The 14,105-nt window shown below is 38.7% G+C and overlaps 1 long non-coding RNA gene across 5 annotated transcripts; it reads right to left on the reverse strand.

Annotated features, from left to right (window-relative positions):
* Positions 1-5,077: 5,077 nt before the first annotated feature.
* LOC116597696 lies at positions 5,078-13,389 on the reverse strand. Of its 5 annotated transcripts, none has more exons than XR_004288745.1 (6): positions 13,317-13,389; positions 11,284-11,479; positions 10,119-10,521; positions 9,011-9,081; positions 6,242-6,356; positions 5,078-5,164 (listed from the first exon to the last, which is right to left on the reverse strand). It is a non-coding gene; the product is annotated as an uncharacterized LOC116597696 (long non-coding RNA). The 5 variants fall into 5 exon arrangements; XR_004288744.1 differs by having other exon boundaries at positions 9,011-9,086; XR_004288743.1 differs by lacking the exon at positions 9,011-9,081 and having other exon boundaries at positions 10,123-10,521.
* Positions 13,390-14,105: the final 716 nt, after the last annotated feature.

Raw genomic sequence — 14,105 nt, forward strand, 5'->3', positions numbered from 1 at the left:
GGCATGGGAGATCAAATGAAGAGACACATAGAATTAAAGGGAATTATATCTTAAAAGTAATTTCCCCATTTTACAATAGCATATTTCAGTCCACCTGGCATGAGATGACTAGAACCTGAGCAGAAAATTGTTGTCTCAGTAGCTTAAGGTCTCAGAGGACAGAATTTGGGGCTGTCAGAGTTGCTGAAGATTGAGTGTAAAAGTCCTGAGGAAAAAAGAGGACACTGAAGGGGTATGCCCCAAATCTATGTATAACTATCTTCAAATTACTGGCTGTTCCCTAAGCTGTGCATGCACAGAGAAGACTTTAATGATAATAGTGAAAAACATCAAGTGGAAGACTGATTTAAGTGGGCCAGTATCTCAGTTTCTTCCCACAGAAGGAAGATACAATTTTGAGTTTGGGTTCTCAGTGAAATACCATGAGGTCATGTCTTAAAACTATCAATGATATAGAAGGATTAAAATATATATCTGGAACAGAGATAAAAGCAAAACACCCTTTTTTAAAAATTTTCTTTTCAATATAACAGAATTGTTTATGCACCACACCCAGTGCTCTGTGCAATATGTGCCCTCCATAATACCCACCACCTCCCCACCAACCTCCCACCCCTCGCCCCTTCAAAACCCTCAGGTTGTTTTTCAGAGTCCATAGTCTCTCATGGTTCATCTCCCCTTCCAATTTCCCCCAACTCTCTTCTCCTCTCCATCTCCGCATGTCCTCCGTGTTATTTCTTATGCTCCACAAATAAGTGAAACCATATGATAATTGACTCTCTCTGCTTGACTTATTTCACTCAGCATAATCTATTCCAGTCCTGTGCATGCAAAACACCTTTTCTAATCAGGTATAAAACCAAGATTCAATAGTTCAAGTTTAAAAGCCAACAGTCTGAAAAAAAAAATCAACATTCTTCAGAGGAAGATAATATAATTCAGAATTTCTACTAAGTATCATCTGCAATATACAGTATAAAATAAAAACTACTAGCTACATGAAAAAAAAATGTGGCACATATTTAAGAGAAAGACCTCAATAAGAGAGATTCCAAGATAACCTAGAAGTGGAATTTCCAGAAAAGAACTTTATAGCATCTATTAAAAGCATATTCAAGGATCAAAAGGAAACTACTGTCAAAATGAGTGAATAAATGGAGGCTCTCAGCAGAGATATGAGAAATATAAAAATAACCCAATGGGAATTTAGAATTTAGAAGCACAGTATCTGAAATAAAAGATTCACACACAGGGATCAACAGATAACTGGAGACGGCCAAAGAAAGGATCCATGTATTTAAAAAATGTTCAATAGATGGAGACACCTGGGTGGCTCAGTCATTAAGCGTTGGCCTTCGGCTCAGGTCATGATTCTAGAGTCCTGGGATCAAGCCCCATATCAGGCTGCCTACTAGGCGGGAAGCCTGCTTCTCCCTCTCCCACTTCCCCTACTTGTGTTCCCTCTCTGGCTGTGTCTCTGTCAAATAAACAAAATCTTAAAAAAAAAAAAAAGAAAGAAAGAAAAAGAAAATGTTCAATAGAAATGATCTAATGTGAAAAATAGAAATTAAAATGACAAGAAAACAGAAGAGCCTCAGTGATCTGTGATACACAAATCAAGTGATCTATTATGTGTAATGGGAGTTCCAAAAGAACTAGAGAGAGAAATGGGGATAGGAAAAAATATTTCAAGATACTAGAGCTGAGAATTTTCAAAATTTGGTAAAGAAAATAAATTACAAAGAGGGCAGCAAGTACAAAATAGGGCAACACAAACTGGGCCATATCTAGCCACGTACAGTCAAACTGCTGAAAACCAAAAGAAAAAAACAATGTACATTACAAAGAGACATACAACTCTTAAAAATCATGGCTTACATTTCAGTAGATTTAATGGAGGCCAGAATATAATGAAATTTTTAAGGTGATGACATTTTAAAACCAGTAACAAGGACTTCTACTTCTGGGATGATGGAGTATATGTACTTTCCCTATTCCTCCAAGTACAACTAAATACATATATATTTGAGGAGCTCTTAATTTAATCTGACTGGTACCATTATAAGAAGAGAAAATTTGGACACACACACACCAGACATATGCATACACAGAGGAAAGACAATGATTAAGATAGCCATCAACAACTTAAGGAGAGCTCTCAGAAGAAACCAAATCTGCTGACACCTTGATCATAAATTTCTAGGCTCCACAACTTTAAGAAAATCAATTTCCATTGTTTAAGTCATCCAGTGTGTAGTACAGCCCTAGAAAACTAAGTTAGACAGCCCTAGAAAACTAAGACAATAAACAGATATAGTAGATGGACATACAGAAAGACAAAAAGAGTTGTGTGTGCATGTACATGTAAAATTCTAAGAAGACTCTGAAAGGCAGCAAGAAGGTCAACCTCAGGACCCAAGGGACAACATAGTGGGAGTTCTCTGGGAATTTTTCTTTTTTTTTTAATCGCAGACTTGTTGCTGAAGAAGATGATAGCCAAGAAATGTCAGGAAGTACAGTCCAAAAAAAACAAAACAAAAAACAAAAACAAAAACAAAAAAACAAACCATGAACATCTCTCTAGTCAAAGGACAGGGAATAGGCAATCTAGTAAGACAGACAATTTTTAGACAACAACCCATCTACTCCAATAAAAAAACAAAGAAAAACTATGGCCACACACTCTCTCCACCAGCAAAGGCTGAATGGAAAGCTAAATTTCCCCTTATCCCACTTGTCATTACCCTTGAGGTGTCGTGTCAGACAAGATCAAGTAAGAGTTGGGATTTTCATCTCCACCAGCTGGTAATGAGTCCCCTGACCGAAGAGTTAATGAAGACCACACAGCCTAGATCCCACACCCACCCAGCAGTAACAAAGCACCGCTCCTCCCAGGTGCCATTGCAGGCCTAGATTAGAGTCAGGTCTCTCACTCGTGGCTAATACGGCCATTCCCACCACAAAATCAGTGGACTCCACATGGGGAGCTAAGAGCTGAATGTTCAGCAAAAAGCAACAAAGCCCCCACTCTCTTGGGTATCAACAAAGACCAAGTGGGAAACCTGAACTTCTGCTTCCATCTGGAAGTACTGAGGCAACGTCCCCTTCCCATTCCCTGATGCAGCAGTATCAGAAAAAAGTCAACCAAATCAGAATTTTACATGAAATCTGAAGTCTCAGAACATAACATGAAATGTACAGATTTCAACTGAAAATCTCCTCATATCAAAGACCAAGAAGATCCCAGGCTGAATTTAAAAAAAAAAAAAAATCAATGGATACTCAGATCTAAATGACAGAAATGTTAGAATTATCTGACATAATGAAACCTGGATGGTCAGTGGCGGGGAAAAGCAATATCAAAAGGTACATAGAGTATGATTCCATTTATATAACATTCTTGAAAAGACAAAGATAGGAATAAAGAACAGGTCTATGGTTGTTATAGAGGGTTAAGAAGAGAGTAGGGCCAGGAGAGAAGTGGGTATGGCTATAAAATGGCAGAATGAGGGATTCTTGTAATGATGAATATGTTCTGAGTCAGTGGGAGGCATTAAGACAAAATCTGAGGTTTCCTAGAGAAGCAGGAATCTGTCTCAAGATTGTAACATAGAAATATTGCCTGAATTTCCAGCTTGTTGATCTATACTATGGATTTTATGAAGAGTCACATGCTTTACCAACTGAGCTAGTCAGGTGCCTTTTATACTACAGATTTTAGATTCAAGGCTACATCAACTCCTGCCTTAGCATCCAGATTTCCTACTAATTAGCCCTCCCAACCACATAAGAATCAATCTTTTTGTATATCCTATTGGTTCTGCTTCTCTGGTTCTTACTATATATATATATATCTAATAAAATAATAATAGTGATATAGTGGGATCATAAAAAGTACTGAATAACCCAAAGAAGGCAGGGAATGAGAAAAAGAGGAACAAAGAACACATGATAAGGGGACCATGTCTCCTAGGCTCCTCAGTGCAGACTCATGTGAGTCTGTGAGCATGAAGCAGACATGGCTGTAGGACTCTCAGGGTTGCTCCCTGACCCTGGCACCCTCAGGGGTGTCCAGGCACTAAGGTAGCCCTTAGGCCCAGCAGTCTCTCAGCCCATGGCTTTGGGGGTTATGGGTTTGGCACCCCACCCTCTACAATGCTTCATAGTCCTCATGTAGTTGGACAAGTCCAGTGGAATCTTGTTGCTGTGTTTACCATGTATCTGGAGCACAGAATTGGCCTGTGAACCAGGACGTTTTTCAGATTCATACATAGAATAAGTCTTTGCTATTGGAGCAAGCTGAACTACTCGGGACATGTGAGGCAGTGATGACAATAAAAAGCATAGCTCTGGGAGCAGCACCCCTATTTCATGTGATCACCTACTCATGAACAAAAAGAATTATATACAAGGCCTCAATTAGTCTTGGAGATGACTTTTAACTGGGGATTGTTACTTGGATGGTCTGCTACCAAGGGCTCCTGTAATCCAGCTATTTATCTGATGCTTTATTTTCCAGAATTGTGACAACAATAATATATGATACTATCCATGTTCATCCAGATAAAAGAGACAGTCTGAAGTCCACAGCACTGTGGCTCAACAGAAACACCAAACAATGACTTGGTGGATTCGGTGTCATGATCCTGGAGGCACTGTATCTGGTAGGGTTCTGGTCAGAACCAGACCACTTGCTAATACATTGCTCTAGCCACAGGAGACCATCTAGGTGCATTGGATTTATACTCTAGGTATCCACTAGTGGAGATTAACCTTCTTCCAACCAAATAGTAGGATGAACAGTTTTTACACATTGTCCATGGGAATTTGTGGGAAGAAAAGACAGACAAAACAAAAAAAATATATGAATAGTAGAATATGAAATGGATAAATGAAGTTTATCTAGGATATTTTTAAAATAAATTTTTAGGTAACATTCTCGGGTCTTACTGCCACATATTTAGCTTTAATTAAATAATCTGTTTCAATATATTAAAAAAAATCAAGAATAAGAAGATAAAGATTTACAGTATTTTTTACTGGAATTTAGTTCAACTATTTGCTAGCAAAACTCTTACCCTATCACAGAAACCAGGGACTTCAGGATTTGAGATGACCTTGAGAATCTAAGTTCATGCATTCTTCTGTTCATTGTAATTCTCCTCTGAAAAAATGGGGATTACATATATTTTGACACTTTAAAAAAATCCCATGTATTTAAGAATATACATCTAAATGGCGATCAGAAAAATGGACTTTCTTTTCAAGAAAAAATGAAAGCTGCTATGGAAAATTAGGGCTTATTGTTTTTACTTGTAACCTTTACTTGCTGCCAAAAACCATCATTTGGAAAACTATTCTCTCTATATATACACATACACACACATTATATATATATTTACACACACATATATATATATAACTTTGAATAAGCAAAAAAATTATTTTGCCTACTATTAGAAAAAGAAACACTTGACAAAATGGAAAACAAAGAGCAAGACTGTTGATAATTACATCAAATGCATAAGGCCTAAGCACTCCAAATGTAAAATGGAGCAGAGTAAGACCACTTTATGTTGTCTATAAAAATCTACTTTAAATGTATATACAAAGATATGCTAAAAGCAAAAGGACATAAGTGATATATCATATAAGCACAAATCAAAACAAAGTTAGAATGGCTTTAAGAATTACTAGATAAGATTTATTTCAGAGAAGAGAGTATTATATAAAGGATGAATACTAATGTCTTATAATGTTAAAGGTCCATATTCATAATTGAATTAGATGAAGGTGGTCAAAAGGCACAAACATCAGGTTATAAGATAAATAAGCCTGAAGATATAATGTACAGCATGATGACTAAGAGTGAACACTGATGTGTAGTATATCTGAAAGTCGCTAAGACAGTAGATCCTAAAAGTTCTCATCACAAGGAAAACATAATTTTTTTTCTTTTATATATGAAATGATGAATGTTAACTAGACTCATTGTGGTAATCATTTCACAATACATGCAAATCAAATCATTAGGCTACATCTACCTTAAATTTTTACATTTTGCTGTGTGTCAATTATATTTCAATAAAACTGGGGGAAAAGGTTAATATTTCAAGGAGACATAAGATCCTAAATGTATATGCATTAAATCAAATATCTAAAGTCAAAACTAGCTTCAACAATGTCAAGTGCCTTATTACCTACTGGATGATCCATAAATCTGTATTTTTCTAATACCTACCTTAAATGAATAGGAATGGCTAGAGGAGGAGTCATTCGTGAGGTTCATATTTCTTCTACCAATGTGGATCAACACATTGGCTAAACCTGGGTGCACACTTGGGGAGGAGAAGTTTCTGTTGAAATAAGTGGAAAGAATGTAAACTAATCACTGAGGGTAAAGGAATTAACAAAGGACTTACTCATACGGGAAAACTAAACACTACTTTGGTACCCTGAAAAAGAAAACAGCAAAAAAGTAATTTTCTCTCTTAGCTTTGGCTCAGATGCCTGTAAGGACATACTTTTTCCTGCTGAGCTCCATCATTACTAAAACAAAACACCATGACGGGAAGACAGCATCATGCAAAACGGTTATTGGAAAGGCTTATGTCATACCATCTTATGCCATGAAAGAACAGAAATCCTCATGGCGTTTAAATGGAACAACACTAACACGGTATGTCACTTGGCTCTCAATTAACAGGCTATATTTACTACTGTGACCCCAAATGGGACTATATCTATGTGAATTTCTTTCCATAGGCCAAAACTCATGCACTTTATTCTGTATTAAAACTGAAGATTATTGTGTAACCATCAATTTTAATGAACTGTTTAGAAAAGGCAGAATGACAGGATGTCTTCTACTACTTGTCTAGTGTCTCATAGTGTTACACTTTTAAAGAAAAACTGAAAGAACATGTGGGTTCTTGAGATCAATCAGTCTAGCCTATTGGTATGATATACCAGAGATGCAATACCTGGAAATTTGGAGACTACTTATGAAGGACATTCTGGTATGTACATAGTGTATGTATATACATGTATATTTATATGCAAGAACACATATACACACACTAATTTTCCATATGACCTTGTCCTGGAAAATATGGCACTTCTGGTTATAAGATATGTTTCCCAATTACACACGAACAATTAGCACACAGTGGGCATAACAAACATGATGTAAAAAACACGTAGTTCCATATCAACAGAGCTTTAGGGAGATAAAGAACGAGCCTAGAATATTTAGATAAATGGAATTTGCTTTAATTAAGAGAGTTACCAGAGAAAAAAAGATCTTGGAAAAAAAGGTGGCTGGGGGAATATTCAAATTCCATGAAGCAGACACAAGACTGACTGCAAGCTGTTTGTTCTGATAATACAGTTTTAACTAAATAGTTTTTGCAAAGGAAACAAAGTTAAGACAGCATGCCCATATACAACAGTTAGAAAAAGCTTTATATCATAACACAGGCAGGAATTTTGGATATATTACTTAAACAGACACAAACATAAGCAATCCCGTTGGCCTGGCATACAACTGCCAAAACACTAGTCCATTTATGGAAAGTATACAGATCCCCTTAATAATGTAAGTTTCCAAATGGGGAGTATATTTTATGTCAGTCTTGTTAACATCTCTGGCAATATCATAGATCAGAATAAGACAACCCAATTGTACAATTTGTGAGTATAGACAAATTTTAAATTTTACACGAATACACCCAAGAGATAGTTAGAAGCCTCTCTTAAGAGCCTCCTTCCATTTGAAACCCATCTTGTTTTAATCCTGTGTGCTGAGGAACCTATCTTCACACAGAATACCTAGAACTTCATATCTCACTGAGACCTGCAATAATAAGGTTTTTTTGTGAACAAAAAGTGTTTGAGACCTGTGAGTCCTTGTAACAATTGAACAATTAAGTTGATTATGTGTAATTAATTCAATTGTGTAATACACTATCGATTTCTCAAAAATTCATAGAAAAATACAAAGATCCAGATGAAGTGGAACAATGCTACCAACTTTGCCAAACTGACATTTAGAGAACACTATTCAATACTAGGTAAACAAGTATTCTTTTAAAGTATACACAGAACATTCATCAAAATAGACCATATTCTGGCTCATAAAAAAATCAAAATAAATTTGAGAAGATTAAATAAATACAAAGTATGTTATCTGAACAAAACAAAAGTAAACTTAAAGATATCTGGAACATTCTCAAATATTTGGAAATTAAAACATATACTTTGAAAGAACTCATAGTTTAATGATAAATCATAAAGCAAATTATAAAACACTTTGAACTGAATGAAAAAAAAAAGCACCACATACAAAGATATGAGGTACACAATTAAATTGTTCCTTACAGGGACATTTACAGCATTAAATTAAATGATCATTTAAGAAAGAAGAAATAAGAAAGGAGTAATTTAAGTTTCAACTTAAAAAAATTGAAAAATAAAAATCAAACAAAATCCAAAGTAACTAGAAGTAAGGAAATAATAATGACATGAGCAGAAATCAATGAAATATAAAATGAAGTTGAAAACAAACAAACAAAAAAAGTAAAGAAAACCAATGAATTCAAAAGCTAATTCTTTGAAAAATACAATAGGGAATAAAATAAATTGATTAAAAAATACAAATTACTGATATCAGGAATGAAATAAGGGACTTTACCACACACACATTAACTGATGTCCGTAGGTCTTAATCTCTAAACCTATGAAGATATTGCCTTATATGGCAAAAGGGACTTTGCTGATGTTATTAAGTTAAGGATCTTTATTTTCTCGGTGGGCCCAATGGAATTACAAGAGTCCTTTTGAGAGGAAGGCACGAGGTTCACAGTGAGAGAAGGCAATGTGATGACTAAGACAGAATCAGTAAACTAGATTCGACAGGGGTATACTGCTAGGTTTGAAGACGGAGGAAGTGGCTTGAGCAAGGAATACAGGGAACCTCTAGAATCTGGACAAGGTAAGGAAAGGATGCTACCCCAGAACCTCCAGAAGGAACCGACATTGTCAACATCTTGACTTTAGCACAGTGACACCATCCTTGGAATGCTGACCTCCAGAATTATAAAATAATAACTTTGTGTTATTATCGGCTACTAAATTTCTGATAATATATTATAACACTAATAGGAAACTAATGAGGTTAGTAGACTTTTCAACTAATTGTGCTGAGTTGTATAACCATATGCAAAAAGCAAACCTCATATCTTATCCCACACCATTATAAACACTGGATATGAATGAATAATAAAGTTAAATATAAGAGCTAAAGACATACTTCTGGGCGAAAAAACAAAAGCCAGGAGAAAATTGCATTAGGCAAATATTTCTTACAAAATCATGAACCAGGGGCGCCTGGGTGGCTCAGTCAGTTTAGCATCTGCCTTCAGCTCAGATCATGATCTCTGGGGGTCCTGGGATGGATCCTGCATCGAGCTCCCTGCTCTGCGGGGAGTCTGCTGCACCCCCCCACTTCTGCTCTCTCTCTCTCAAAAATAAATTAAATCTTTTTTTAAAAATTATGAACCAAAACATATGTATATATACATAAACCGGACTTCTCCAACATATTTTGCTCTTTAAAATATACTGTTTAAGAAATGAAACAGCAATCCACAGATTTGCAGAAGATACCTACAAAACATATATCTCATAAATAACTTGGATTTACAACATATTGAGTAGACAGACTCACTTAACAATATACAGATAGGCAAAATCTTGTAACAGATACTTTACCAAAGAAGGACGAAATGTAATAGGAAATAATCACATGAAAAAAAAATGCTGAACACCACATTACTAGGGAAATACAAGATAAAAACATTAGCACACCCCAGATAGGAGAACTGATCAAACAAACCAAAGCCACATGCGTAGGCGCGCACAAACATTGCATGCTCAGAAGGGACGGTACCAAGCACGAGTCACGAGGCACGAGGCAGAGCAAAGCAGCTCTTCCATGCTGTTGATGGGAATCCTTGGTTCCCAAAGTGGCTCCCTTACACAGAAGGCAGGAAGAGAGCGAGGGAAGAGGCCGGCCACCCCAGCTCGGAGGGGGCCCGTCTTTCCAACAGGGAGCTTACCTACCAGGCTTGTCTAGGATGGCCGCCGCAAGACGAGTGGGTCTCCGCACCCGCCGCCAGAATCTTCAAAGTTTATATAGAGGCCTTAACTGGGTTGAGTAACGTATCCTATCCAGATGGTCTCAGCAACACCTTACTCTCTCAAGGATGCGTCCTTGGAACAGCTCCTTATGCAGAAATGGTGGGTGGGCGGAACATTCCAAAGATGGAGGAGTGAGGTAGGGTGGGGGCCTGAGGAGCTTCCCGGTGCCCAGATCTAGCCAGCGGGTCAGTTGGTGGTGATGTCCTTTCAGTGACCTCCTGGAACACAACGGCCCGGGGACTGGCTCTGACAGTCTGAGATGCCCCTCCTTTGAAATGTGCCTGACGCAGTCAGCAAGGGGTTTCCTTAGCAGGAAGGGGGCTAATTGGAAGCAGACACCACAGTAGTAATACAGGCACATGCAAGAGAAAACAGGGATTAAGATAATCATTCCCAAAATAAGTAACATTTTTTCCACCAAGAGCCCCATGATATGAACCATTGAGTTATTAAGTTCCTCCAGGCTGGGGGTGGGATCCCTCAAGGTGGTCACGTGTGTCTTATGTGATTTAATTAAGTTGACACCTTAGCAGACTCATCATTATGAACACACAGATTTTTATCTGGATAATGGCACAGGTGCTTCCTAGCAAGACAGAAATGCAGTTCAATTCTATTTTGGAAGGACAGCTTTTCTCATTAGGAAGATTCCAGTGTTCAGTAAAGTTAAGTTTTGTTGGCTATGATTTAAGGCTACCTGGATGCATTTAGTAAGGACTCCCATGCATTGTATAAGGTCCGCCAGACCAATGGAGAGAATAAAGATGCTGGCCAAATGATCTATCAGTGGAAAACAGAATGTGCCCACTTGGCCTTAAGGAGACAGAGGTTGGCAGCTGTAGCAATTTGAACTGCATGTGCAACCCATATATATGTTCACTGAGGGAGGCAGCACGGTCAGCCATGAGGAAATGCACTGGGGGTTGGTAATGTCAGACCAGAATCCCCCAATTCTCCCTTTTCAATGCATGTTCCATTCCAGATGTAGGTTTTCATCAGGTCTGGCTTACAGCAGGGCAATAGGACACCAATGGAGATTGGGTAGCTACCCCCTCACCCAGAGCCGTAGAGTAACTCACCCACCCAAATGGGACATCCGGTTGCAAATTCCAGTAGAAAATGCTGTTTTCGGGTGTGACAGGCTTTAGCATTCTCAGCAGCACAGCACGTGATCCACAATGAGAGTCGGGGAAATGGCTTTTTCCTGTGACTTCTGTACCTTCGTGGTATTCGGTGCCTTGGCAGGGGTCCCCAATCCAAACATGTGGGACCACAGGCCCTATTGGTTGATCACTGAAATGTACGAAAGCCTGGAATAGTTCCTTAGTCTACCCACTGAAGCTGGTTTTATCTGTTAGTAATGTAATCTGCTGCCTTAATATTTCATTCTTCCTCTCTACCAGCTCTCCTACTTGTGAGTTATAGTGCAACTAGAAGCTCCATTCAGTGTTATGTATTTTAGTCTGGCAGTTCACGACCTTTGAAATGTGATTCCCAGTCCCTGTCTATTGTCTATTCAATGAGAGTATCCAGACATGGTACTCAGCTTCTCTAATCCCCTCATGGTGGCAGCCTGGTTTGTTACTCAGCTTCTCTAATCCCCTCATGGTGGCAGCCTGGTTTGTGTAGTAACAGAGGAAAGCTTGGGTTTGGCCAGGTACGGCGACCCCACAAACCAGGCATTCTTGGAACACTCACTTCAGGGTGGGTCAACAGAACATATTCTCAACCCACCTTTTGATAGAGAGTTTTTACTGTGAAATGCTATTCCTTCCCAAAATGCTCTACTTGGAGGAGTGTTGTTATGTAGATTGCCAGAAACCATTGCTCTGCGGGGGCATAATGGGGTGCTGTCCCTTTTTTGAACTAGAGCCCACATCCCACCAATACTTTTCCCTTTTGTTTTCTCTGCCACAGTGTCCAACCCATATCTTACGGAATTACAGATACACCTAATTCAAACTGTAGCCCTTCTTGGAAAATGCCTAGAGTTTTAGTCTACTTTGCTAATATATTTATATTTTCAAAGGTGGCTTGCTGCTCTGATCCCCAGTCCCACATGTCCCTTTTACCAGCTGGGGTAAGGAATAGGCACTTTGCCAGGTGGGCCATTCATCCTTCCCAAACCCTACAAAGACTTAACACCTCTTTCGTTTTCTTAAGGATTGGATAGGCTTATACCTTATCAATCACAGATTCTAGAATAATGCACATCCTACCTGACCAAGTGACTCCTAAAAACTTTACAGCAGTCCCTAAGCCTTCAATTCTCTGTAGGTTCACCACAGAAATCCCTTGTAGATGTTCCAGCAAAACCTACAGAGTATCCCACATGAGAGGCAAGTCTTCACATGTTAACACTGTATCATCAAGGTAATGAGCCCATTTTTGATAGAGGAAAGGAGAATGGTGACCGATCGAGAGCTACCATCATGTGACATATTGTGGGGCTGTGCAGTAACCTTGGCTATGGACTTGAAGGATCCTTTGCTGCCCTTCCCACGTGAAGGAAAACTGATCTTGTGACTCAGCGCCTGGAAGTATACCGAAAAATGCATCTGAATAGTACAGCATGATATACTCCCAGGACTGTAGTGAAGATGTCTAAGATGGTGGCAATGTGGGGCACAACCACATGGAGAGTGGCATACCTTATTCAGTTCTCAGTAATCCACGATCAACTACCATGAGCCATCTAGCTTTTTTGGCCATACCCGGCTGTTGAAAGCACTATGGGCAGGGTGTACAATACCCACTTGGTGCCGTTCTTAGATAGTTTCTCCTATTTCCTTATGCCCCCCCAGACAATTTATATCATTTGACAGTTACTACTCTGTGGGGGCCACATTCATACTGATCCCCAGTTGGCATTTTACCTTATGTCTGGTCTGGTTATTTTAACCTGGAGGTAGAATTCACTGCTAGAATTTTCCAGAGTTTGATCTTGTGGAATATCAGTGCCCAATATATTCTCAGGTATCAGAGAAATTAAAAACACATTCTTGTGGGGGGAGAACACCCAATTTGAAGTGCCAGAGAAAACTTCCTGATCATAACCTTTTGCCCTCTGTAACCACCAATGGTGCTGAGGAGGGGAGAAAACTTCTGAGAGTTACCATGGAAGTCAGTATAGTAGTCCTCCCTTATCCATGGTTTTGTTTTCTGTGGTTTCAGTTATCTGTGGTCAACCATGAACTAGAAGCAAGCGCTACTCCTGAGGAATTGCCAGGTCAATAGGTGACCTCACACTAGGTCACGTCACAATGCCTACATTATACATCCCACTTCATCTTTTCACTTAGGCATTTTATCATCTTATATCATCACATGAAGAAGCAGAAGCAGAAGCAGAAGAAGAAGAAGAAGAAGAAGAAGAAGAAGAGGAGGAGGAGAAGAAAAAGGGTGAGTAGAGTATAGTAAGGTATTTTGAGAGAAAGGAAAGTCTTACATAGCTTTTATTACAGTATATTGCTGTAATTATTCTATTTTTGCAGTAGTTCCTATTGTCAGTCTCTTACTGTGCCTAATTTATAAATTATACTTGATCATCGGTGTGTACGTATGTATGTATAGGAAAATAGTATATAGGTGGTTCAGTACTATCTGTGGTCTCAGTACTGTCCCCTTGGGGTCTTGAAAATGTTTCTACAGGACCAGTAAATAGGCCAATATGAGGACACCAAGAGACTCCAATGGCCCTCACCTGGAGGTAATCTTGGCTTGTAGCTTATACTTGGGACATGAGAGGAACCCACCCCAAATAGGACAATATCCCTGAGGCCTTGCTGGTTTTAGCAGGGCTCAGGTATGACAGACACAGGTGGAGCAGGTATGAACTGTTGTTCAGGCTTTAAGGTTTTCAACAGGACGACTGACACAGTGCTGGTTTATCGGTCTATATGTTC

Source organism: Mustela erminea, chromosome 8, assembly GCF_009829155.1.
Source record: "Mustela erminea isolate mMusErm1 chromosome 8, mMusErm1.Pri, whole genome shotgun sequence".
In the NCBI taxonomy this organism is placed as follows: Eukaryota; Metazoa; Chordata; class Mammalia; order Carnivora; family Mustelidae; genus Mustela; species Mustela erminea.